General features: G+C 38.2%; 1 long non-coding RNA gene across 1 annotated transcript; it reads left to right on the top strand.

Moving 5' to 3' along the window:
• The first annotated feature begins 16,390 nt into the window (after positions 1-16,390).
• Positions 16,391-24,671, top strand: LOC123607018. Its single transcript, XR_006716612.1, has 2 exons — positions 16,391-16,759; positions 24,427-24,671. It is a non-coding gene; the product is annotated as an uncharacterized LOC123607018 (long non-coding RNA).
• Positions 24,672-25,717: the final 1,046 nt, after the last annotated feature.

Raw genomic sequence — 25,717 nt, 5'->3', positions numbered from 1 at the left:
TTTACACTTTAAATGGTGCTGTCATGCTCGGACCTCCAAGTCATTCAGCACCTTTCCTGACAAGTTTAGCTTCTACATCAAGGTCATTCCCTAAACATTAATCCTACCTTAATCCTCACAAATTTAATGCACACAAAGATGTTCATTCCAACCAGTACCACCTTTAATCCTGGACAAGCAAGGCTCTATGCCTGAGGGGGCCCCTTGCTTTAGAATGTCTTACTTAAAAAAATTTTAAGTCCCCCCTTTGGTGGCTGGGTTTGCAGCCCCAAATTTTCTTTCAACGTTTATTTATTTTTGGGAGAGAGACAGAGCATGAACGGGGGAGGGGCAGAGAGAGAGGGAGACACAGAATCGGAAACAGGCTCCAGGCTCTGAGCCATCAGCCCAGAGCCTGACGCGGGGCTCGAACTCCCGGACCACGAGATCGTGACCTGGCTGAAGTCGGACGCTTAACCGACTGCGCCACCCAGGCACCCCTGCAGCCCCAAATTTTCATGCAACTATAAATTCAGCTTAATGTTGGGCTGGTAATTTCCCAGGGCCCTGGAAGAAGGAAAGGCAAATACTTTCTGAAGGAGCTCTCCTTCATCCCAAGCTTCAAAAAAATTCCCTCAAATAAGTTTTTAGTGAAAGCTAGCAAATGATGAAGCACACAAAACAACCAAATGCACAAGGAAGAATGGCACCATGAAGGAGAGTCAGCAGATATAAGAGAAGAAAACGTCCTTCCTCAAAAAAAAAACTTCAGATGTTGGAATTATTAGTCATGATTCTTTCTTTACTTAAAGAAAAATAAAACACAAACTTATAAATGTTTTCAGGTAATATAAAACTATAAGGAATAGCCAATCACATTTGAAATGTACCAAATCAACCTCTGTCCAACTCTACCAGTTGTCCTACCAACATCCAATCCAACTTCCACACACATATACATACCTTCCTCCTTCCTTTAAAAACCTTGATTTTATTTAGGAATCAATCTCTTTTCTTGTACACACATATTTAGCAAAACAGTTTTACACAGAATGCTAAAAACACATTCCTTTATATCTTACTGAAGGTCTTGAAATTCATACCATTGCATAACCAAATCTAACTCCTGACTAGATGGATTACATTTTTGTTGAGAGTTTAAAGCCTTCCTTAATGGTGGGGCACTTGGGTGGCTCAGTTGGTTAAGCATCCGACTTCAGCTCAGGCTATGATCTCACCCTCTGTGAGTTCGAGCCCTGCACCAGGCTCTGTGCTGACAGCTCAGAGCCTGGATCCTGCTTTGGATTCTGTGTCTCCCCCCACCCCTCAAAAAATCAACCTTAAATAAAATAAATCCTTAATGGCAATAATCATTCTTATAATTAATAAAAATTACTGACTGAAAAATAAATTTAAAAAATAGTGAATTAAAATTAAATTTAATATAGTCTCAAATGCCCTGAAGGAGGTGGTGTATGATTATGATTTGAAGGAGTTTTTGCTATGTCCAAATAACGTCCTCTTTGGAACTTCTGTGACTCTGGGGTCATGAATCATTAGTCTGATTCAGACTGTCTGCCAGACATAATGAATGTTAGCAATCTCCTTTAGTCACTGGCCAGGTCTTTTAAGATCTATAAATATATACATAAAATTGAAGTGTACACTTTTCTTTCTAGCTTCTGGATAGACTTCCTTTCCTCACAGCTCAAAGCATTCTTATACTTCCACTCTCCCCAACTCTAAAAGAGTATCTGGCACATAGCAGATTCTCCACAAATGTCTCCTGATTTAAACTGAACTGTGTGTCGAGTTCATTTCTGTTGAGAAAACAAGAAGGATGTCTTCATCTGTTGGTCCCTAGATCTTGGAGGTGTTTAGCAAATATTTGCTTAAAGCCAGAATGGCTTCAGGATCTTCATAAGCAAATGGGAAGCTTTCAGAGTCCAGATGGAAGGCTGAGAATGAAAAAAAAAAAAAATGAGCTCAGTGAAAACTCAGATCCAGGAAGAATCTTTCTGCTCAAACTGCCAGGGAAGAAGCTGCCCCAGGCAGGGTCAAGAAATGAGAACGTGAATAGGTTTCTAGCTTCCACTTGTGGCTCAGAGGGAATGTTAACATGTCACTTAGAAGTCTGTGCTAGGGCAGAGACAGGGTAGAGAATAGAAATGTCCACAAGAGACGTTCGTTGGTAAAAAAGAAACAGACTTTGATGTGTGGAAAACATTCTTGTTCAGAAGGAGAGATGAATTAAAGGAAACTAATCTGTTCAGGGCTATGCCTTGGGTATACTCTGTGGGCCCATAATTGTCCCTCTCTGTATAGTTTGCTCCCTTATCTGCATGTCTAGAATAAAGTAGATTTGTCACTTAGAAAATGTCTAACCTCAGTGCACGTGACTACTGATAAGACACAGAGGGAAGGTTGTGGTCCTGAGGTCTCAGTTCCAAGAAGAGGAGCCCCTGATACCTGAGTGGCAGAGAAAACTGGAGCCACCTTACACAACATGTGGTGTCCCAGCCATTAGTTTAGAGATGCTCAGGAGAAAGCACAGCTGTGAGTAGGCAACTTGCCTGCTCCAAATCTTTAAGTGGCTGTGTAGTGTCTCTGAAAAAAGTGTAAATGCTTCAGCCTGTCCATATGTCTCATGCCATTCCCCACCAGAGAGATTCAGCACAGAGGAAGCATTGAATCATCACATGGCCAGGGTGACTTGGCCATTCTCTGACTTCAGCCATCCCACCACTTGCACAATGGGCCTAGGGAACCATCAACCAATGAAGGGGGTTTTCGGTAGGATAGTACCCAGTAGGCCATAGTGGTAACCAACTTACTTAGCCAACAAGCTACAGACTTTCCTCCTTCCCTTATCTCACCTCCTCACCTGCTTACTGTACTTCACAGGACTGAGTGTCCAGTAAACCACATGTAATCAAACCCTAACCCCAAAGTGAGACAACCACTGTGCAAAGCCGGACATAGTCAGCTCCGATCTGCACTCTAATAGCTTTTAGGTTCTACTTTATCTATAGCTTCATCACTTTATCAGCTTGGTTATAAGTATTCTGTCTCACTTCCTGAAGTGCCACAGCCTTTGAAAGCCCATAAACTCCCTAATGTGATGCTTTCCATGTGAGAGGTACTAAACACATTTTGAGTAATTGTTCAAACATTTAATTAAGGTTCTACATTTCTCTTGAACTTCTCTTTCCAAAATGAGACTCATCAAGGGTCTTTCTATATGAGGGACTCACAGCTCCAAATTTTGCAGTGCTTTCTTTGGAGGGGTAATAGTACAATACCTTAAGAAACCTCCATCATCGTAGAGTTTTAAGTGGATTTAGATTAAAACACACACACACACACACACACACACACACACACACACACCACACTTTTTGTGGCAAAAGTAATCTCTCTGAAACTTTTCCTGCTTTTTTTCTTTCAGTGATTTCTGTTGCTGCTCGGAGCTCTCTAATAACTTTATGGATCATCTGTATCTAAATGATTTATTGCTCAAATCTGAATGTTCCCATTGGGTCTCTCACATTATCACTAGCTAGATTTTCCTTTTTAACATTCTACCACAGGTTTGTTAATATATTAAATTATCTTAAATTATTCTCCTGCTCAAGGGAGAATTATTGTTCCCATGTTCAGAATTTGTCTTGTAAAATCTTCCTCTCCAAATTAGTGTTCTAACACTCAGCTTTTCTATTTTAATAATAGACATGCTGATTTCCCCATATGATCTAACTATTAAAAATGCATGTAGTAAGCTCTCAGGAAGTTAGACTCACATCTAGTTTTGGCATGATCCATAAATATTGGTGCTGACCAACTTTTGGGCCACAAATTGTTTTTTTCTGTTAAGAGGTAGCAACACCATGAATGTTAATAATGGAAACACTTAGTATTAATAGTCTAATTCATGTTTTCTCTTGCTTTACATCTAAACTAAAGCTATTCCTTGCTGATAAAAATATTTTTGAGCTACCCATGTCTTTTCTCCACTCCCAACCTCAACAAGAGTTTCCTGTGTGCCATATTAACCAATTCCTGCATAATAAGACATCCTATGTGGGCACTAGATCTCCCTTACTAAAACTGAAGTTCATTTCTGTGTTCAGTGGCAGTCCAGAATTAAAGGTTCTTTAACAATGGGGCTTGATGGATTAGGGGAAGCTTAGTGTCTCTTCCCCACATACTTGCCAGGGGTTCTCCTTAAACCAAGACAGCAGCTTCCCACTTTTACTATTGATGAAAATTCAAATCAAGCTCATCCCAGGCTATTGGTAATTCCAAGGGAGGGAGTAGGAAGTCTCATTTTGGCATAAGGACTAAGCTATAGTTTACCAAAAGTTCAGTGTTTGGGGCTATGAGGCATTTGCGTGCTCTCTGACATGCTGAGAAAGAAGCTTTTTACCATCTTTTCACTTCCTTTTCATTCATCCCGCAAGAGTCAGAGTCAGGTTCCTACAGGGTGCCTTAAAAGTATGGTGGGCTTCATCTTGTTCCTCTGACTCACCACCTCAGAGGTCACCTCAATGCTGTGAAATTCCTGTTTCCAAAAGAAGTAGCTCATTTCTAAAGGCTTTCTGGAGATGTAGGTTCAGAGAGTCCCTTGGGAGAACAGAAATTGGACCAGGATTTCCATTAAAGAGATCCCCAAAATCACATTTCTTTAGGTTTTCTCAGAGGCAATGCAGGAATGGCACAGAAGTATGTAGAGGATATTCCAGATCATTGGTTCTCAGAATGCTCCATGAAGAGATTTCCTTGGCATATCATCCTGATAGGTTAAGACCAAAAGTCACAGAACACAGTTTTCACAAGATACCAGAAGATGGCTGCAACTTAACACACAGGCTAAATGTCATCTTGGTAAAATACAATTTTCAAGGCCACCTTCCATGCATCACCTTTCCAGGAGAAGACAAAATCCAGACACCCTAGGACAAAGAACTCAGAGATCAGTGGGAATAGGCAGTGGTCTTAGAGGCTACCATGCTGCGACCTCAGAGTCCTGGAGAAGGCAGGGCTCCATAATCTTACTTACAGAAAATATAAGGATTCTCATCAGGAAAAAAGGATACTGAAGTGCCACCATCAGAAGTTGCCACATGTATTCTTGCAGAGGGCCTTGGTCCCAGGGACAGTAGACATTTGCCTGGTAGAATAAAGCCTAGGTAGGATACCAAAGGTGCAGTTGTCTCTATCGTGGGCACCTCCTATTCATCTTACCTGGACACATCTGCATATAAAGAAAGGCACTTGTTGATGATCCTTAGAACAAGGACAACAAGTTGACAAAACTCTGCTTAGAACACAGGCAGGTGAGCAGCAGATATCTGACAAGAGTTCAGGTTGCTGAAATCCCCCAGGAACTCAGAGCACCATGCCTGGTCTTTTTCGCCAGGATGAAAGAAGTCTAGCATCCTCAATGTGTGCTGGGGCCCTAGGGCCCTGGGCTGGTCTTGGATGTGAGGCAGGACTGGATTCCAAACTGTAGAACATGGAGAGTGACCTGAGCAACAGCTTCCAGGGATGCAGCCAAAGTGACAAGCCAGCAGACTGAGACAACAATCCAAAGGGGCTACACAAAGCTTGAATCCAGTGAGATGATTCTGAGACTTGTGATGGTGATGGTGTAGGGTCTGCAAACAATAGAAAATGAAGCTGAGACTAACTTGGACCAGAAAAGGTGAGAGATTGGAAGAAAAGTGAACCACAGGTTCAGTCAGAACCACAGGAAGAAGTGAAGAGTCAGGCTGGGGAAAGATAGGAACCAGGAAATTGCTGAACTCTGAGTAGCCTCTTTTACGGCTCTGTCTTCTGATTGATTCAGCTGCCTCTGCCTTTAGCCCTTTGTCACTAGCCTGGTATTCTTGGGAGAGTCTGAAGGGTCCAGCCTGCGGCACTTGACAAGTGGAGGGGAGGACCAAGGACACCCTGATGGACACGCCCACCAGGACCTCAGGGAATGTGAGAAAGGGCCACTTGGCAACAGGAGAGTAGGGTGTGACTCTTAGGGCAAGGGTTGTGTGGTTTTGTGCAAGTCAAAACAAGAAATATCCAGTTCAGGGCAGCTGAATGACCAAGGGCTTGACAAAGTCTAGGACTTGAATAGAAGTTAGAGAGTACAAGGTAGAAGGCCATCTGAGGCAAGAGTCATTCTACAGATTCTCATGGCTGCAGCTGGGTATGAGGAGGCAGTAATGAAGGGCACGGCTCAGACCCACAGAGCAGCTAACGGTCAGGCAGGTGGCTTGGCACAAGAAGGCAGTACCTCTCCTCCTTGGTTGAGTTTCTTTTTTTTTTTTTTTTTTTCAACGTTTATCTATTTTTTTGGGACAGAGAGAGACAGAGCATGAACGGGGGAGGGGCAGAGAGAGAGGGAGACACAGAATCGGAAACAGGCTCCAGGCTCTGAGCCATCAGCCCAGAGCCCGACGCGGGGCTCGAACTCACGGACCGCGAGATCGTGACCTGGCTGAAGTCGGACGCTTAACCGACTGCGCCACCCAGGCGCCCCCCTTGGTTGAGTTTCAAAGCATATGGCGTCAATACAGAAAAGCTGCACCCCAGATTCTTGGCAGAGTGGTTATAACTTCAAACCTTCTATACCTCATTCCTCATCAAAAGCTCAGTGGTTACTAAAATAGTGTTAATGAAGGGCCCAAACACCAGGCAATGCATCTATCTGACACTTCGAATGTTTTACCTCCCATATTGTGGCAGACCTTCTGGGAGAGTGCTATGTACCTGTGATGGTTTTCCTTTTTTTTATTTTTTACTTTACTTTTTTTGTACTTTGTCAATTTTATTAATCGTACTTTGATATTATGCCATAAGCTGGCATATCAGAACATTATTTAAAAAAAAAAAACAGCTTCATTTGAGGGGTGGTGGTAAGGGCTTTGATGACTAGGTCAGGCAGCACAGTCTTTCAGTAATCCCAAGGGAACTTTTCTTTCCATTTTTAGTATCAGTAGAAGTTGTGATCCTTCTCTACAAATGGTTTATTTCATCCTAGTTATACTTTATCCCCTCAAATAGGTTTTGGAAAACACTCCAGATCTTCTTGGAGTTTTCAGGGTATAAATAAATAGAACTAGAAACAATATTATTTTCTCAACCTTTTTAAGATCAGATAATTGCTACTATGTTAACCATTTTGAAGCATTAAAAAAAAAAAACCATTGGAAGCGAGCCAATGAATTATGAAAATAGAAAACCATGATATAAAAACCTCAGAGCAGTAATACAAAAAGTACAAAAACTACAGACCAATCTCAATCATGAATATAGATACAAAAATCTCGAATAAAATGACAGCAAGGTGAGTTTGACACAATGAAAAGAAAAAGAGTACACCGTAATCTCATTGGTTTTATCAGGATGAAAGCATAGTTTAGTATTAAGAAGTGTCTTAATAATAATCATATGGTCACAAAAGTAAGTCCTATGGCTTTATCTCAATATATGATGAAATGTTAATCCCCACACTCACTCTTGAGTCATTGGAAACCTAGGTATAGGAAAATACATTCTCAAAAATATATTTATATCAAGCCAACAGTCATATTATTATTGGGGATACACTGGGGACATTCCCATTAAAATCAGGAATGAAATAAAAAGGCCTATTATCATCAACATCACTTATCTTGGTTTTATAAGCACTGGCCAATGGAATAAAAATATAGACCAAAGATCTGAAGAATAATCATAGGAAAAAAGTAGAAGGAACTATCATTATATGTAGTTGTTAAGACCCTATATATATAAACATAAAGAAAAAAATTAAGAAAAATAGCTGAATTTAAATGTCCAAAGATCCATAGCTACCCAATATATTGGCAATAATCATTACAAACAATAAGGGCAAAAGCTCCTATTCACAAAAGCAAGAGAAAATATAAAATACCCAAGAGTAAACTTGGCCAGAAAATTGTGGGAACTATATGAATAAAATCATCAAGTTTGCTAAAATACTGAAAAGAAAATTTGAATACATGGAGACACATTGTTAAATGGAAAAGCTAAGTACTGGAAAGATGTCTATTCTTCCAAAGTCAATTTACAGATTTAATAAAATACATAATGCTTAAGGAATTTGGGAGGATGTTATCAAAACAACTGTAAGTGCACCCAGGCAAATAAAATAAGTACAGATTGCTTAGGCAGTTTTGGAAAAAGGACAATACTAAGAACCCCTTCCCCAAACATAATAAGATGTAATAATTCAGTTTGGCATTGGCATACAATAGCTTGTAAAGCCAATGGAGTATAACACATGACTAATACAGACCCTAAATGGTTTTAAAGAAATCACGAATAATGCTACTATTGATACGTGGACTGAGTGCTTCTAAAGCCTGCTGTGGAGACCCTGACTAAATATCAAGGGAACTTTTTAAAGTTAAAAATGATATAAAATCATAAAAGTAGCAAATATTTGCAACAAATTGTGAAAAAGACTGATAGCCTTGATAGTCTTATTACACAAAACACTCACACAAATTATCAAGGAAAAAATAAGGCCTCAGGAGATAAATGGGCAAAGAAAATAAATTGGAAACTGACAAGGAAGAACTACAAATAGTTGATAAATATTCAATAAAATATAATTTAAAGTAACAATATATTTTCATCATCAAAAAAAATCTTAAGTGAAAATTATTTATAATTAACTTAGGGGTGCCTGGGTGGCTCAGTTGGTTGAGCATCCCCCTCGGCTCAGGTCATGATCTCGTGGTTGGTGGGTTTGAGCCCCGCAAGTGCTGACAGCTCAGAGCCTGGAGGCTGCTTTGGATTCTGCCTCTTTCTCTCTCTGCCCCTCCCGAACTCGGGTGCGCATGTGCGCGCACTCTCTCTCTCAAAAATAAACAAACATTAAAAAAAATAATTAACTTAGATCACATCTATTTTCTTTAATAATTTAATGCAGTTTAAAAATACCATCAATAGGGGTGCCTGGGTGGCTCACTTGGTTAAACTTCTGACTTTGACTCAGGTCATGATCTCATAGTTCATGGGTTCAAGCCCTGCATTGGGCTCTGCACTGACAGCTCAGAGCCTAGAGCCTGTTTCAGATTCTGTGTCTCCTTCTCTCTCTGCCCCTCCCCCACTCACACTCTGTCTGTCTCTCTCTCAAAAATACACATTAAAAAATTTTTTTAAATACAATTAATAACATAAAAATTATTTTTAATGTAAGGAAATCAAATCAAAACCAAAATAAGTTCAAAGAATAAGCCTTCTAAAAAATAAACTACTGACACTAAATCAAAATAGAAACCTTCTGTACAGCAAAGGAAACAACAACAAACAAAAGGAAACAACAAAACTAAAAGGCAACCTATGGAATGGGAGAAGATGGTTGCAAATGGCATACCCAATAAAGGGTTAGTATCTAAAATATATAAAGAACTTATACAACTCAACACCAAAAACATAAGTAATACAATTAAAAGATGGGCACAAGACATGAACAGACATCTCTCCACAGAAGACATCCAGATGGCCAAAAGACACAGGAAAAGATGCTCAACATCACTCATCAACAGGGAAATGCAAATCAAAACCACAATGTGATTATCACTTCATACCTGCAGAATGGCTAAAATCAACAACATAAGGAACAAGGGTCATTGAGGATGTGGAGAAAAGGGAACCCTTGTGCACTGCTGATAGGAATGCAAATTGGTGCAGCCACTATGGAAAAGAGTATGGAGACTCCTCAAAAAATTAAAAATGGAATCACCATATGATCAATCCAGTAATTCCACTGGTTATTTACCCAAAGAATATGAAAACACTCATTTAAAAAGATAGATGCACCCCTATGTTTATTGCAGCATTATTTACAATAGTCAAATTATGGATGCAGCCCAAGTGTTTATTAATAGATGAATGGTAAAGAAGATGTGGTATATACATACACAATGGGATATTTCAGACTTAAAAAAGAATGAAATCTTGCCATTTGCAAAAATATGGATGGATCTGGAGAGTGAAATAAGTGAAATAAGCCAGTCTCAGAGAAAGACAAATTTTAGTCACAGGTTGCTGTTGGGTAATGTAGTCTAAGAAAATTTTACCAGGCAAGAGATAACATATTTTAAAAACCATAAATGTTTTCATGTTCTAAAGCTATATACACTGAATGTTCAGATCAGTATTCTGTTCTTCCTTGAAATCTTGTTTTTCTATTCTATGCAACAATTTGGGGGGGAATAAAGCATTCAGAGAACTTTGCTTCCAGGGAAAGTTTAAAGTTTAGCATTAAATTAGACCTATTAATAACATCAAAACCGACCTGTTGCATATCAAAGATAGTAATAAATTACAAGGTTTGTTTTCCTTTTTAAGTTTCTTTTAGATCTAATACTTATGAGGAAAAGCAAGAGGTGAAAATAGCTTTCCATGTTGTTCCTTTGATTATTCATAAGCATGTCATTCTTAAAATTTTGTTGTGTTTGATCTTAAAATCACTTTAACAACAAGAAAATATTAACAGTTAAAGAGCATTCTGATGTTCTCAGAACACTGGTATTTAAGAAAGGAAAGGTTAGGGAAGGGTTGATCTCAACCATCCGACTGTCTCAGTCCAGTTCCTGCCTTCCTCGAGATCTGAATTGTAAATTCCTGGTAGGCAAGAACAGTTTCTCCCTGCTTTCATGTGAGTAGGACCTAGTGAAATATCCCATAAAGAGAAGCACTGGACAAATGCTTGGGGGATAATAATGAAGAAGATGATATGCAACGTGCAAAACTAATGTGCAAAACTAAAACACAAATTCTTCAACCAAGGGACTCACTCCAGGAAAAACCCCAAATGCTTACATAACAGGCATAATGCACATATTGTTGATTTCTGTTTGTGTGTGTTTTGGCTTTGGCAAGATTACACTTCAAGGAAGGCTCCTGCACCCTGGGAGGTTCACTCCTGCTGAAGGCGTGGTCCTGTTCCCTCTCGCATCCAGGCCTGAGCTCCGTGGTTTCTCTGAAGAAGGCCTCTACCTTGAGATTTGCAATCTGCTTTTTCCTCCAGTCCTTTCTCAGATGTTCATTCCATGTTATCCTCCCTTGTCCTTCAGTATTAACTTTAATCTCCCCTCCACACTGTGCAGTACTTTGGGCTCCTTGCTCTGTATACAAAATACAAGTCTAGATTAAGCACAGTTTTATATTTGCGCTACAACACTCTTCATGTTCTTCTGTTGCTCTCCTTCCTCAGCCTTCCTCTACTTTATTGTTACTATTCACTTTATTCTTTTTTTAAAAAAATTTTATGAGCGTTGATTCACAATGCTCATGGGCACCCAGGGTACATCTGCCTTTCTGAATCACTCTCCAGATATCATGTCAAACTGTTTAAAGTTGTTTAAATCTCCTCAAATGTGTTTTAGAAACACACAGAGGAAAAAAAAAAAGAATAAGTCCTTTAAGAATTAAATGCCAATCTCTGGTACAGGTAAAGTTACAAAACGGTGGTACTGAATAAAAATGCTTGTTTAAAAAAAATTCTCCATCTGTAAAACTCTCAGCATTCTTAGTTGTAAACAAAAGAGTATGAGACCATTCAATCAGAAAAGGATTCTATTAAACGTTATTAAGTAGTTCCCAGTAACTCTGAGAAGACCAAAGGAACAGGCCTAGAGCCCAACTGGGTGGAAGTTACCATCCAAACTACAGTGTGGGATGTTCCAGAGAAGATATCATAGCCACCAACTCTAATTCTACCACCGAAGGGAGGCCAGAACTTCACCGCCGCCGCCTCCACCACTGCCTTCGCTAGGACATGGCCTTGCTGGTGCTGCTTTCCCACTTTCTTTACAAAAGATTGTGAAGAAATTACCGGATTGTAAAGGATTGGCAGAGCCTGGGACGCACGCCTGGGCCTTTGCTGCAAAGAAATCTGGCAAAGGGTTTTTTAGCTCCTTCCTAGGGGAGGTGGAACACAAACTATAGGGGCTCTTACACACATTTGGAGCAACAGAGCAAGACCATTCCACGGGGGTAAACAATCCATCAGCTCCCAGAAGGAGAGGAGGGCTGTGGAGGGCCAATCACCTTCTGGTTAGATGCAGGTAATTGCAGCTGATGATGCGTGGACTAATTTTATCATCATCCGGGGTAAAGCACATCGTCACACTGTGCTGCATAAGGTGTTCAGACACTTAACGAAACTACACAGTGTGAAGGAAGTGCTTGCCGTGCTGGGAGGCAGGGCAACATGGTGGATAAGGGGGATGACTCTCTCTGCTTCTCCATAGTGTATACTTGCGAACGCCTGCTTTGTGGTCAAAAAAGTCCATTCAATTCAAAAGAGATATGGCTTTGGTCTGTGTACCTCTGTGAGAGCTTATTAGGGTTTAATTAAAAGCAACTCCAATGACTTGGCTGACTGCCGTGGTAAGAAATGTAATATTACTTCTGATACTTTCATCTTCAAATTGACCCCAGCATGTGACATGGTCTTAAAAAGCCTTTCCTATTTCTCAATATTTTTTTCCAATTCACCAGAGTAAAGAGCTATAAAGCAATAATAGCAATCGAACATAGGAAAGGACGTGGCTTTTTTTCTCAGATATAATAAAATCCTGATACCTAAATTTGCATAACCATCCATCAGATCTCTCCCTCCTTCCCCTTTTCCCATACTCTAAAAATTGCATCAAATAAAAAACCCACCCAGCTTTTATTAGACAAAGATGACAGCAGTTTTAATAAATATTTTAGGAGCCACTAAGCTCCTAGTCTCATGGATAAAGAAAACTCGGGAACATTAGAACTATTTCAGTTAAACATCCCTTCCCAGTTTTGTATACTAAGACAATAAAAAAAAAAAGAACCAAAATGTACACAAGTCCCAGTAAAGAAAATAATGTCTTTGCTTTGCATTTGACATGAATATCATTCTGTACATTACTTGAGCCTTTTTACAATTCTCTTGATGTACCTTTACTTCAAAATGTCCATTTTAGAAACAAAGTTTCAAGGGAATGAACACAGTTGCATAAATTTTAGAGGGCAGGTTTCTGTGTCTTTGTGCATTTTATACAATCCTGCATATAGCAGGGCCTCAGTATGTACCAGCTGATAAGAATAATCATGTGTGATTCTCTATCCCAAAAATAAGGGTACAAAGAGGAGAAGGTTTGTTCTATGATCCCACACATTCAGATGTAACTCTTGCCCAGAATACAACTTGAGGTGGGCTGAGGGCAGTGTTTTATCTCCTTCTTTCTGACATGAATATCTCCTCAGCCAAACCAGGTTCCTTGCTGGAATAAAGATGACAACTCTAGCCTTTGAGGAATTATTAGAAAATGATATTGAAATATTATCAGAATAATAATTATTAAAATATTTAGAATAATTAGAAAAATATTAGAAAATAAAATGCTATTTAAAAATAGTAGCAAATATGTATTTTAGTTATTTGTTTCTGGTAATAGAAACAATAAAAAACACTTGGTTAGTAATAGAAAACAATGGAAACCAACATTCCATTCTTTACCTCAGTGTGATCACTTTCAGAATTTTGGAAATGATTTAATACATTCATACTAAGGCCTCTAAATTTGAATAGATGCACAAGATCATGGTAGAATATTATAAAAGAGTATTACAGTAGAGTTTTATAAAATCTACATGTACTTATCTTAGTATTCTGAAGTGATCTTGAAATATTCTTATTTATATTTCAAACTATGATTAGATTTGCTTTACAATACTAATTTCACATTTCAACTTCTAGTCACACTCATATTATGAGGCAAATCATCTCCCAATTTATTCTGTTCCATATTTAATTTTATAGTAATGAAAAAATAGAACGTTCAGTACTTGCAATATTCTCCTTCAGCTCTTAGGAAGTTCCTAGTCTGTGTCTATATTCTAATGAGCCCTTACAAGTGTATCTTCGCCAACATTTATTTCTCTTCACTCCAAGCTGCTGCTGCATAGAAACGAGAATTTAATCCATCATGATAGTTGGAACAAATACACCTGACTTGGTTCTGGGCTGGCTTCCGGTGTGTAGGTGGGATTGGGCAGGAGGCAGTTAGGTTGGAGTTGTCCTGGCGGTAGACTGCCCAAGTGTTGCAAGGAGCTCAGGTTGATGGAGGTGGGGGGAGGATCTGATGAAGGATCTCCCCTAGGGAGATCAAAGACCTGAAACAGGGCTGCCCTTGGAACAGGGCATAATCCCCACCTCCAACCAAGACTGCGCCTGAGTTATTTCTGGTCATGCAATTGAAGTAGCTTAGGAAGGAGACATTTTGAGGGCTCTCCTTGGTAGATTTTCTCTTGCCATAGCCAGTTTCCCATCTGCACCAGCACCCCTGGTGTTAATCCAGACATAATGCCTGGCTCATGGTAGATTTATCAAATAGATAAATGCAAACAAGAGGAAAAATCAAATACACTGTAATGCTACTTCTGTGTGGAACAAACTTTAAACGTACCTAAAAGAAATGTTCTCTCTAAAATAAAGATATGACCATTAAGTAGTCCCTATAAATATTTCTCTAGTCAAATGAAGGATACAGCAAAAATAATTACTGAATAATTCAAATGCTCATCAACATTAACCCCGTTTCAAGGAAAAATATTTCGTTGTTGTTGTTTACCATAAGTTTCCAAAATGGCCATAAACCTTGATCAAAATTTTTAGACTGGTTGGTGAGAATTTAACCCAGATGAGTGATAATAATAATTGTAGCCAGTTGCATTGCTCTATACTTTACATGCATTATAGTCCTTAATACCCACAAAAACCCTAAGTAAGTAGGCATGACAGGTGAAGAAACTGAGTCAGAGAGGTTAAATGGCTTGTCTAAGGTTATGTGTCTAGTCAGCAGCAGAAACAAAATTGAAACCTACTATATTTAACATATGAGTGAAGGATTGCAGTTCTGGTTATATTCTAAAGCTAATTTTATATAAAAATTCCTTCATTTTTTTTTCTAATTAATTATCTAATTACTATAGAGATAAGGTACTATCTGTATAGTACCTTAACATGTATTATTATGTTAATGTATTATCACCATCCACTATGACATTTGTAGGGCGGATGGTGGAATCTTCTCTTTATGGACAAGGGAAATTGCAGCTTAGAAGTTTTGACTTGCCAGAGTCACAAAGCTGGTATGGACCCAGCATCCGGTAATCTTTCCATTACGCACACTACTTCCTTAAAGCATATCTCAAAATTAACAGAAAGTAAGTATTACAGAAACACATTTGAATTGCCTAAAATACAAAGCAAAACAAAAAACATTGTGGATGTTCAACAAAATGATAATCGTGGAGCAGAACTAGAGATAGAAACCTTTTTTTTTTTTTCATATTGTGAAAGACCAATCTATTAAAAAATTATTTCCTGCAAAATGATTCTGGATAATGAAAACGTCCCCTTTGGTTTTTGACTAGATGAGCTCAGATAAGAAGAGGTCAACCATCACATACTAATCTTTAACTTTCTCCCAGTCCATAACCAAGGGCTGAATTATCATATGTGACCTCTGAACTGAAGAATCAAAATACCTGCTATTTTGATCTGATGGCTGGTATGGTCCAGACTAAAACTATATTTTTCTCATTTCAATTCAAGAGACTAGCGTTGTGTCACAGAGTTTGTGTCAATCAGTGGGTTTTGTTGAGCAATGTGACATATACTCACGACCTTAACTGTTGAGCGAAAAAGACACATGACACCTGAAACAAAGAAAAGTCAGCTCTCTTGAGGCATGGATTCTTGTTAGACATTTTAGAAATCCACACAATAGTTACCTGAAATTGTTGAGTGTTCCTTTCTTTTTTTGGCCCATATTGAAAAATTAGGAATTGAGATATCTTGTACAGCCTTCAGTCTAAGCCAGCCTTTTAAGTCAGTGGAGTGGGATATGGAATATATGGAAGGTACAGACTCCTAAAATATTTCCCTCGTTGGTTAGTAACAATATCTGAAATTCCACTGAAATTTTTTATTTTTCTGGGACTAATATTTAAAATTAGTATAACATTAAACCTATGATTATAATAGTTTGGTATAGTGTTAATATATACTAATATATAATTATATTATAGACTATATATATGAGTATATAATAGTATAGCACTATATTATGTATAATATATAACATAATAATATAAACCCTCCAAGAGAGGTAAATAAGCATTATTACGCTGGCCAGAATTTATTTCTTATATTTTATCTTAAAGTAACAGCTACTTTAGAATCAGACGCTGTTGGAAGAAAGATTTCAAAGGGGAGAAATTGTAGGCTTTGAGTTTTAATGAGGACCTCTCCTAGTAAGGAGCCCAACCTTGGTTGGGTCCCTACTTAGAGTCCAAGAAGTCAGCAGCATAGTATGCTGAGCACAGACAACATGTGACCTGACGAGTGCTGTCACATGGGTTCCTGAGATGCGTGAATAGACACGCATTGTTCCTAATGCCAGGTCCCAAGTCCCTCACAGCCACGGAACTGGGGCTTCAGAATCTTAGGAGGTCTTGATGACACGCAGAGCCCATGAGACCATAGAAGTCAGCCTGGAACCTTCTGTAAGGGAGTCATCAACCTTTTATAAGTTTTAATACTGCAGTGCTTTCTTCATCTACTTTGCAGTGATAGCCTGCGCTCGATGAGGGCAGTTCACGTAACAAATGAGAAAGGAGTTGAATCTTACTTACGCCCACAATCCCTGAACATGAATATGCTTAAAGCTTTCTCAAGCATGGTGATCTCAAAAATCAAAAGGTATTTAATCAGCAATATAACTAAAGCTGGATTTAGTGTTTTAAGAAAATGAATTTAAAAGATTTCTCAGACTTGATTAGAAGAAGATTAAATTTCCAAAGAAATCGAGCACTAAATGTTTGGGGTATCTCTTTAGTTTTTAATAAGACTTCGAATGGCTTTAAGACTTGATCTTGCAGGCCAAGGAGCTATAGCAGGGGAAAGCCTTGGCTAGGAGGACACTGGATTTAGCATCTATACTCCACAAATGGAACAGGTAGCCACAAGTCAGATAAAATAAATTGTTCTATTACTCTGCTGGGAAAAGAAAATGAAAGTTCCCATATTTTATTTTCCTCATTTGTTTATTTTTTCAATTACCAAAAATTGTTTCCAATGTAATAGATAAATATCCTTATTACAGATTATGTGGATAAGGCATACAACTATGGATAAATCAAAAGGAGGAAAGCCTTATACATAGCTCTACCACCCAGAAACAACCATTTATGTGCTATTTCAATATATTTCATTTGTCTTTTTGCATGATGCCTAGACTTTTATAGATTTTTTAAACTTTTTTTTAAGATGGTATTTACATAATTGCAATCACACTGTATTTTATGAGTAGCTTCCCTCACTTAACATTATCGCAGAACTCTTTTCTCTTATATTGCAAATCACATAAGCATTATTTTTCACTGCTGTAGTGAATGGAATACATAACTAGTCTTCTAGTTTTCAGTGATTTTAAACATTTCACTAAGTATCGCTGTGATGGATACCATTGTTAACTAAGCTTTGTCGGATTTTTAAACACTTAAAATGGACTTTCAGAAGTGGGGTTATTGGAACTAAAGGAATAAACATCTACGTGACACCTATTGCTAACCTAAAACCTAAAGACCAATTTAGTCTCCCATAGATACTTTTACCTCCTTCATCTTAAATATCTCTGGGTTTTATCATTTAAACATTTGCTACTTTGATAAAGAGAAATGTTATTTTGTTGTTTTTATTGGCATTTATTTATTACTAGTGCAGCTGAACATTTTCTTGGTGTATTAGCTAAGTAATTATAGGGCATTTTGTGAGTTTCTTATTCACACCAAATATTAAAGTCTACATTGTTTCTCAATGATTTGTGAGATTATTTTCATAAGAACATATTATTTTAGTTGCTGCAAATTTCTATTGTTTAATTTATCTTTGTGTTGATTATGCTTTTAATTTTTAAAACTATAAACATTTTAAACCTGCATGCGGAAATATGCATCTATACTTTAATTTGTGATCTGGTTTGCTTATTGTTATTTTTTAACCCAGACGTGTGGCAAGGAAGTTTAGATGCTCTCTTCACTGTGGCTTTCCCTTAGGGAGGCACTTTACCAAAATTTGATGAGCAGGAAGAAAATCACGTTTCTAAACTTAGGATTCATCTGAGGTTTATTACTTGGTATGTACAGTTCTGAATTCTTAGGGATCACTTTATTTTGATGCTTTAATTCCAGTGCATAAACAGTTAAAAGGCCCTCAATGAGAGCAGGGTCTTCTTACAAACAGATTAAAATGCCACAGTTTTAAATGCTCTGGAAGGTTCTGATCAGGAATTGGGGGAGAAATGAGTTTAGAAGCTTTCCTTCCATTTCTATTTTTTGGAATAGTTTGCTAAGAATAGGTGTTAACTCTGCTTTAAATGTCTGGTAGAATTCCCCAGGGAAGCCATCTGGCCCAGGACTCTTATTTGTTGGGAGATTTTTGATAACCAATTCAATTTCTTTGCTGGTTATGGGTCAGTTCAAATTTTCTATTTCTTCCCCTTTGAGTTTTGGTAGTGTATGAGTGTCTAGGAATTTGTCCATTTCTTCCAGATTGTCCAGTTTGTTGGCATATAATTTTTCATAGTACTCTCTAATAATTGTTTGTATTTCTGTGGTGTTGATTGTGATCTCTCCTCTTTCATTCATGATTTTATCTATTTGGGTCCTCTCTCTCCTTCTCTTTGAGAAGTCTGGCTAGGGGTTTATCCATTTTGTTTATTCTTTCAAAAAATAGCTCTTAGATTCACTGATCTGTTCTACTGTTTTGTTTTTGTTTTGTTTGTTTGTTTTTTGATTTTGTATCATTCATTTCTGTTCTAATCTTTATTATTGCCCTTCTTCTGCTGGCTTTGGGCTTTCTTTGCTGCTGCTTTCCAGCTCTGTTAGGTATAAGATTAGGTTGTTTATTTGAGACTTTCTCGCCTCTTGAGATAGGCCTGGATTTCAGTGAATTTCAGTGTATATTCCTCTTAAATTTTTTTTAATATTTATTTATTTTTGAGAGAGAGAGACAGAGTGAGAGCCAGGGAGAGGAAGAGAGAGAGGGAGACACAGAACCTGAAGCAGGCTCCAGGCTCTGAGCTGTCAGCACAGAGCCCGACATGGGGCTCAAACCCACAAACTGTGAGGTCATGACCTGAGCCAAAGTCGGACACTTAACTGACTGAGCCATCTAGGCGCCCCTCAGTGTATATTGCTCTTAAGACCGCCTTTCCTGCCAAACCCAGAAAAGTCCCTACTAAAAAGGAAAGTAGGCATAGAAGGAACATACCTTAACATCATAAAAGCCACAGATGAAAGGCCCATAGTTAATATCATCCTCAATGGGAAAAACTGAAAACTTTCCCCCTGAGATCAGGAACACGACAGGGATGTCCACTCTCACCACAGTTGTTTAACATAGTGTTGGAAGTCCTAGCCTCAGCAATCAGACAACAAAATGAAATAAAAGGCATCCAAATTGGCAAAGAAGGAGTCAAACTTTCACTTCTCCCAGATGACATGATATTCTGTATGGAAAACCAAAAGACTCCACCAAAAAGCTGCTAGAACTAATACAGGAATTAATCAAAGTTGCAGGATATAAAATCAATGTACAGAAACTGGTCACATTTCTATACAATAACAAGGAAGCAACAGAAAGAGGTATCAGGGAATTGATACCATTTACAACTGCACCCAAAACCATAAAATACCTAGGAATAAACCTAACCAAAGAGGTAAAAGATCTGTACCCTAAAAACTATAGAAAACTCATGAAAGAAATTGAAGAAGACACAAAGAAATGGAAAAACATTCCATGCTCATGGACTGGAAGAACAAATAATGTTAAAATGTCAATAATACCCGAAGCAATCTACACATTCAATGTGATCCCAATCAAAATAGCACCAGCATTCTTCGCAGAGCTAGAAGAGACAATCCTGAAATTTGTATGGAACCAAAAAGATCCCAGATTCCAAAGCTGGAGGCATCACAGTCCTGGACTTTAACCTATATTACAAAGCTATAATCATCAAGACAGTATGGTATTGGCACAAAAACAGACACAGAGATCAATGGAATACAATAGAGAACCCAGAAAGGGACCCACAAATATATGACCAAATCTACAACAAAGTAGGAAGGATGATCCAATGGAGAAAAGACAGCCTCTTTAGCAAATGGTGCTGGGAGACCTGGACAGCAACATGCAGAATAATGAACCTGGACCACTTTCTTACACCAAACACAAATATAAATTCAAAATGGATGGAAGACCTTAACGTGAGACAGGAAATCATCAAAATCCTACTGGGGAGAACAGGCAGCAACCTCTCTGACCTCAGTCGCAGCAACTTCTTACTTGACATGTCTCAGAAGGCAAGGCAAATAAAAGCAAAAATGAACTACTGGGACCTCATCAACATAAAAAGCTTCTGCGCAGCAAAGGAAACAGTCAACAAAACTAAAAGGCAACCAATGGAATGGGAGAAGATATTTGCAAAAGACATATCAGATAAAGGGTTAGTATCCAAAATCTACAAAGAATTTACCAAACTCAACACTAAAAAAACCCAGATAATCCAGTGAAGAAATAGGCAGAAGACATGAACAGACACTTTTCCAAAGGAGACATACAAATGGCAAACAGACACATGAAAAGATGCTTATATCACTCATCATCAGGGAAATATATATCAAAATTACAATGAGATAGTACCTCACACCAGTCAGAGTGGCTAAAATTAACAACTCAGGAAACAACAGATGCTGGCGAGAATGTGGAGAAAGGGGAATCCTCCTGCATGGTTGGTGGGAATGCAAACTGCTGCAGCCACTATGGAAAACAGTATGGAGGTTCCTCAAAAAATTAAAAATAGATCTACCCTATGACCCAGCAATTGCACTACTAGGCATTTATCCACAGGATACAGGTGTGCTCTTTCAAAGGGGCACAGGCACCACCATGTTTATAGTAGCACTATCAACAATAGCTAAATTACGGAAGGAACCCAAATGTCCATCAACTGATGAATGGATAGAGAAGATGTAGCATATAGATACAATGGATTTGTCAGCGATGAAAAAGAATGAAATCTTGCCATTTGCAACAAGGTGGATGGAACTAGAGGTTATTATGCTAAGTGAAATAAGTCAGAGAAAGACAGATATCATATGATCTCACTCATATGTGGAATTTAAGAAAACAAAACAGATGAACATAGGGGAAGGGAAAGAAAAATAAGATAAAAACAGATGGGAGACAAACCCTAAGAGACTCTTAAATACAGAGAACAAACCGAGAGTTGATGAAGGTGGGTTAAATGGGTGATGGGCATTAAGGAGGGCACTTTTCGGGATTAGCACTGGGTGTCATATATATGAGATGAATCACTGGGTTCTACACTCCTGAAGCCAAGACTACACTGTATGTTAACTAACTTGAGAATAAAAAAATAAAAGGAATTGGGGGAGAAATGCTAATATGGAAATCCTTTTTTAGGGGAAAAAAAGAAGAGTATAGAAATGGATAAATGACTAATGAACAAACAAGCGAAGGCACGCAGCCTTATCTATGCCAACTTTAGTCATCACCAGCCCTGAGGGGTGAATTGCATTTTTACTTGGGACTCATCTCTTCCAGCTCTCCAAGGCTCTGACCAAGGAGATCCCGAGGAGTTTTCTGTACAATCTTTCTCCTGTTTGTCAGTGAAGTCTGCCTGCTGGATGTGCGCACTCCTCCCTAACCTCCATCTTCAATGGTCCCCGTATTTAATCACGGAAGAAAAATCACGTCATTGCCTTGTGTCAAGACCAAATAAATAACACTTATAGCATCTCGTCAATCCTAAACATTTTAATGAATATTAACTGAATAAGTTGGGCTGCATTTAACCAATATCTACAATATGAGTGATGGTTCTTACAAACAAAGCAAATACTAATTGATTGCTTAGTATGTCATGCATTATTTCAAGTGCCTTACATATATTCATCCCTATGATGACTGTGAGGTTGGTACCATTATTGGCCACATTTTGCAGATAAGGAAACGAAAGGTTGGATAAATGGCTCAAAGTTACACAGTTAATAAATGGTGAATGAATGGTGAATGATGAATTAGGCAGGATTCATCATCAGTTATCTGGCTCCTGAATTTCTGCTTTTTATGGTGTGATGTCCTGTTTGTCATAAGAACTCTGTTCTGCCTTGAGTCAAAGCGATGATACCACTAAAGCCATGTGATATAACTATTGAGGCCCTTTTATAAAATAAACATGAAAATTAAGCAAAATAAATGTATAATGAAAACTGCTACTTACTGCAACACCAGCTTCCTCTGCTGCTCACAGGGAAGTATTTAGCACAGGAAACAAAAACCAAAAAAACCCCAGAAAACAAAAACAAACAAACAAAAAACCCACAAAGTCAATAACCCCCAAACAAAAAATAAAACAAAATAATTTGTTTCCCCCTGTTCTTCCTTTTACCCAGAGTGACATTATTTGTGTAATTACAACATGTTAAATAGAATCCTAGCCATTTAGGATTAAGGCCATCTAGTCTCACCCGCCTTCTACCCACTGCAGAAATTCTTTTACAATAATAGTCCTGCTAATGATCATTCGGTGGTTAATGGGACACTCACATTAATGTAACTCACCAATTAGTAAGATGGCCTCTTAGGTGTCAGTCTTCTTCCCTAAAGATAAAATTTTCCTAATTCTAAAGTTCATTTATATGTTCATCAAATGTTTGCTGAACCTCTCTGCTATCTGCTTCCACCACGAAGCAGGCTCTGGGAATCCACCGGGGACTAAGGTATATACCTTATTTTCAAGGAACTTGCTCTCTAGCACAATTTTCTTTTTAACTTAGAATTTTGCTTGTAATTAGGGTATCCATTAACATATAAATATAACAATTTTTTTCTTATGGATCACATGCAAGTTCCATAAATTATTTTTATAGCAATTTTTATAGCTGTGGTCCCCATATTGGGAACAACCTAGATGCCATCAACAACAGAATGGATGGACACAGTGTTGTCTGTTCACTCTATAGACACAGTATGGAGTACTATACCACCCGAGAACACACAAACTCTAACCACCAGCAACCACATAGATGGATCTCACTGAGTAAAAACAGCCCAGCAAGAAAAAGTACATACCACATAATTCTATTTATAATTATATTAAGTGCAAATCTGGCAAAGCTATTCACTATTATTAGAAGTCAGATGGTGGTCACCCTTGGGGAGTAGTGATGGGGAGTCTTCTGGGGGTGTTGGGAAGGTTCTCTTTCTTAATCTGGGTACCGGTTACTCAGGTGTGTTTACTTTGTGAGAATTCATCAATCTGAACAATCAAGACTTTTGTACTTCTCTATATGTATATTACACTTCAATCAAAAGTACACAAAGAGAAAACCATTATTGGAAGCATTAGGAAAGAACGCCATCAGATTTAAGAAGAACATGGGTCGGATAATGGAAAAAACTCAATTCCCATTCTTCAGTGGAATGCATATAAGTACTCTGTTCAATAGATGGAAGAAAGCCAAAGCATTACCGTTAATAAATACGTCCTGGAAAAAAATAGCCCCAATTTCCGTAATGGGAAAATCTACTGGCAGCACTCTGTGACATAAAATGAATGAACAAGGACGGTCACATTCAGACCTTCCCAAGGATCTGAGGACTTAGGCTAGCAAGAGGCCATCAGAGAGAGCACCCCTGGGGGAGGCTTTGGGTTGGGCTGCCTCCTCTTTGGGAAAGGTCTTTCTGGCTCAGAACGAGAAAAGGTTTGGGTTTTATTTATTTATTTTGGTTTTTTTTTTTTGTTGTTGTTGTTGTTTTAAAACACTGACCTGGAAGCTCCTTTTCCTATTACGAGAGCATTGCTTTACATTCTTTTCATTTTATTTGAATGCTACAGGGCTGTGGAGTGCAAGTTGGCTTTTAGAAAATAAGTTCTCATGCAGTAGGAAAACCTTTTGAGTTTTACGTTTGAGATAGCAAAACCTTTATACAATTACATGGATTTAAGTTGAATAGATGTATACTGGAATAGATATATACTCATGTATTCAGAGTTCCCTCGTTGATCATGCTCTCCCCTCCTCTTTCTGCTTATTTGTTAATGGCCCTCTCAAAGGCCACCTCCTCCATGAAGACTTCCACAAAGCCCCTTGAGAATTCACTGCTCTCTCATTTTCTTCCATTGAACTTTGTGTGTGTGTGTGTGTGTGTGTGTGTGTGTGTGTGTGTGTGTTTTAGCATTTCTAAAGGGAAATAACATGGTACAGTAGCATAGTGGCCTTTGTATTATAAAGGTCAAAGTTTCCTAATTTCTCTGAGTTCAAATATTCTTATTTTTCCAGGATTGGGTTATTTTGATGATCAAGAGCATCTGTAACACATATGGCATGTAGAAGAAATCGAAAAGAAGATGCTCACTTTCACCTCATCCTGCCCTATTTGTCTCAGATAACATGTATCACCGTCTGATATGCAATAGTATAAGCTCTATACACTTGATGTCTGGATTCTGTGATGAGTTCCAGATGCCTAAAACAATGCCTATAATATTGTAGAATGCTCTAAAAATACATGGAGAATGAATGAATTCCTTTTTACTACTCCTGCTGTGCCACCCAGAAACCCTGGTAGACTTCTTTAACCGTCACTAGCTTTAAACTTTTTGAGGGAAGGAACCCTCCTTAATGCAGCTTCTTTCAGCTTCCACAGAGCATGACACAGTGCTTTGCAAACAGAAGAAGGATATTGAGAAGTCAACAGCAAGCCACCATGTAATTAACACTCACATGGAAAAGCAACATAAAATAAATTTAAACAATAAAGTTAAGAGTAACAAAACCTTGGCATTAGCAGCACAAAAGAGCATCAACACCTTCGCCCCCAGCAGCATCCTGGGTCACCACAGATTAATGTGTTGTTTGGCTTAAGATTGCAGCCAACCCACTCAGTACATATCAGTATAGAAAAGGAAGAGGAGAGGAAATAAATCAAATCCATAAGAGGGAACTGCTTTGGTATTAAATGAAACTTTCTTTCTTTTTGTATTCGTTTGCTTATTTTATACTACCGAAGAAGAAATGACCTGCAGATAGATAGAAAGATATAAAGAAATGAATATATATATTCATTATTCATTATATATATAAAATAAAGAAATATTTATATATATAAAGAAATGAAACAAAATACTTGGACAAAGTACTGGAAACTATACAAATAAATAATTAAAGTGTTTATACACTGTGGTATTTGGCTTACACTAAGTGAAGTTCTACAGTATAATAAATCTAATGCTGTTTCACTTAGAAAATGAAAAATGCATTGACTTATGTGTGGAAGTGGGGTGGGGTTTCAAGACTGTTACTAAGCAATCAGAACTATATTTTGGGCTCTCCTGAATTATAGAAAAAGTAGAAGGGAGAGTGGTTAATTGCCTGGGCTTCGAAATCCTGCAGCCTGAACTTGAATCTGGGTTCCTTCACTTGCTAGCTCTGAATCATTTTTTTCCAATTTACCTGAGCTCCATGAGAGCTGGTTTTCTCCAGAGCAAGTCATGAGAGACATTGAGGGATGGAAGCTGCAATTTTTTACATCGTAATCTCCAAAGTGATGTACCAACAAGTACATCTGCCA

Source organism: Leopardus geoffroyi, chromosome A1, assembly GCF_018350155.1.
Source record: "Leopardus geoffroyi isolate Oge1 chromosome A1, O.geoffroyi_Oge1_pat1.0, whole genome shotgun sequence".
NCBI classification, from domain to species: Eukaryota; Metazoa; Chordata; class Mammalia; order Carnivora; family Felidae; genus Leopardus; species Leopardus geoffroyi.
This window is presented reverse-complemented; position numbering and strand designations above follow the sequence as displayed.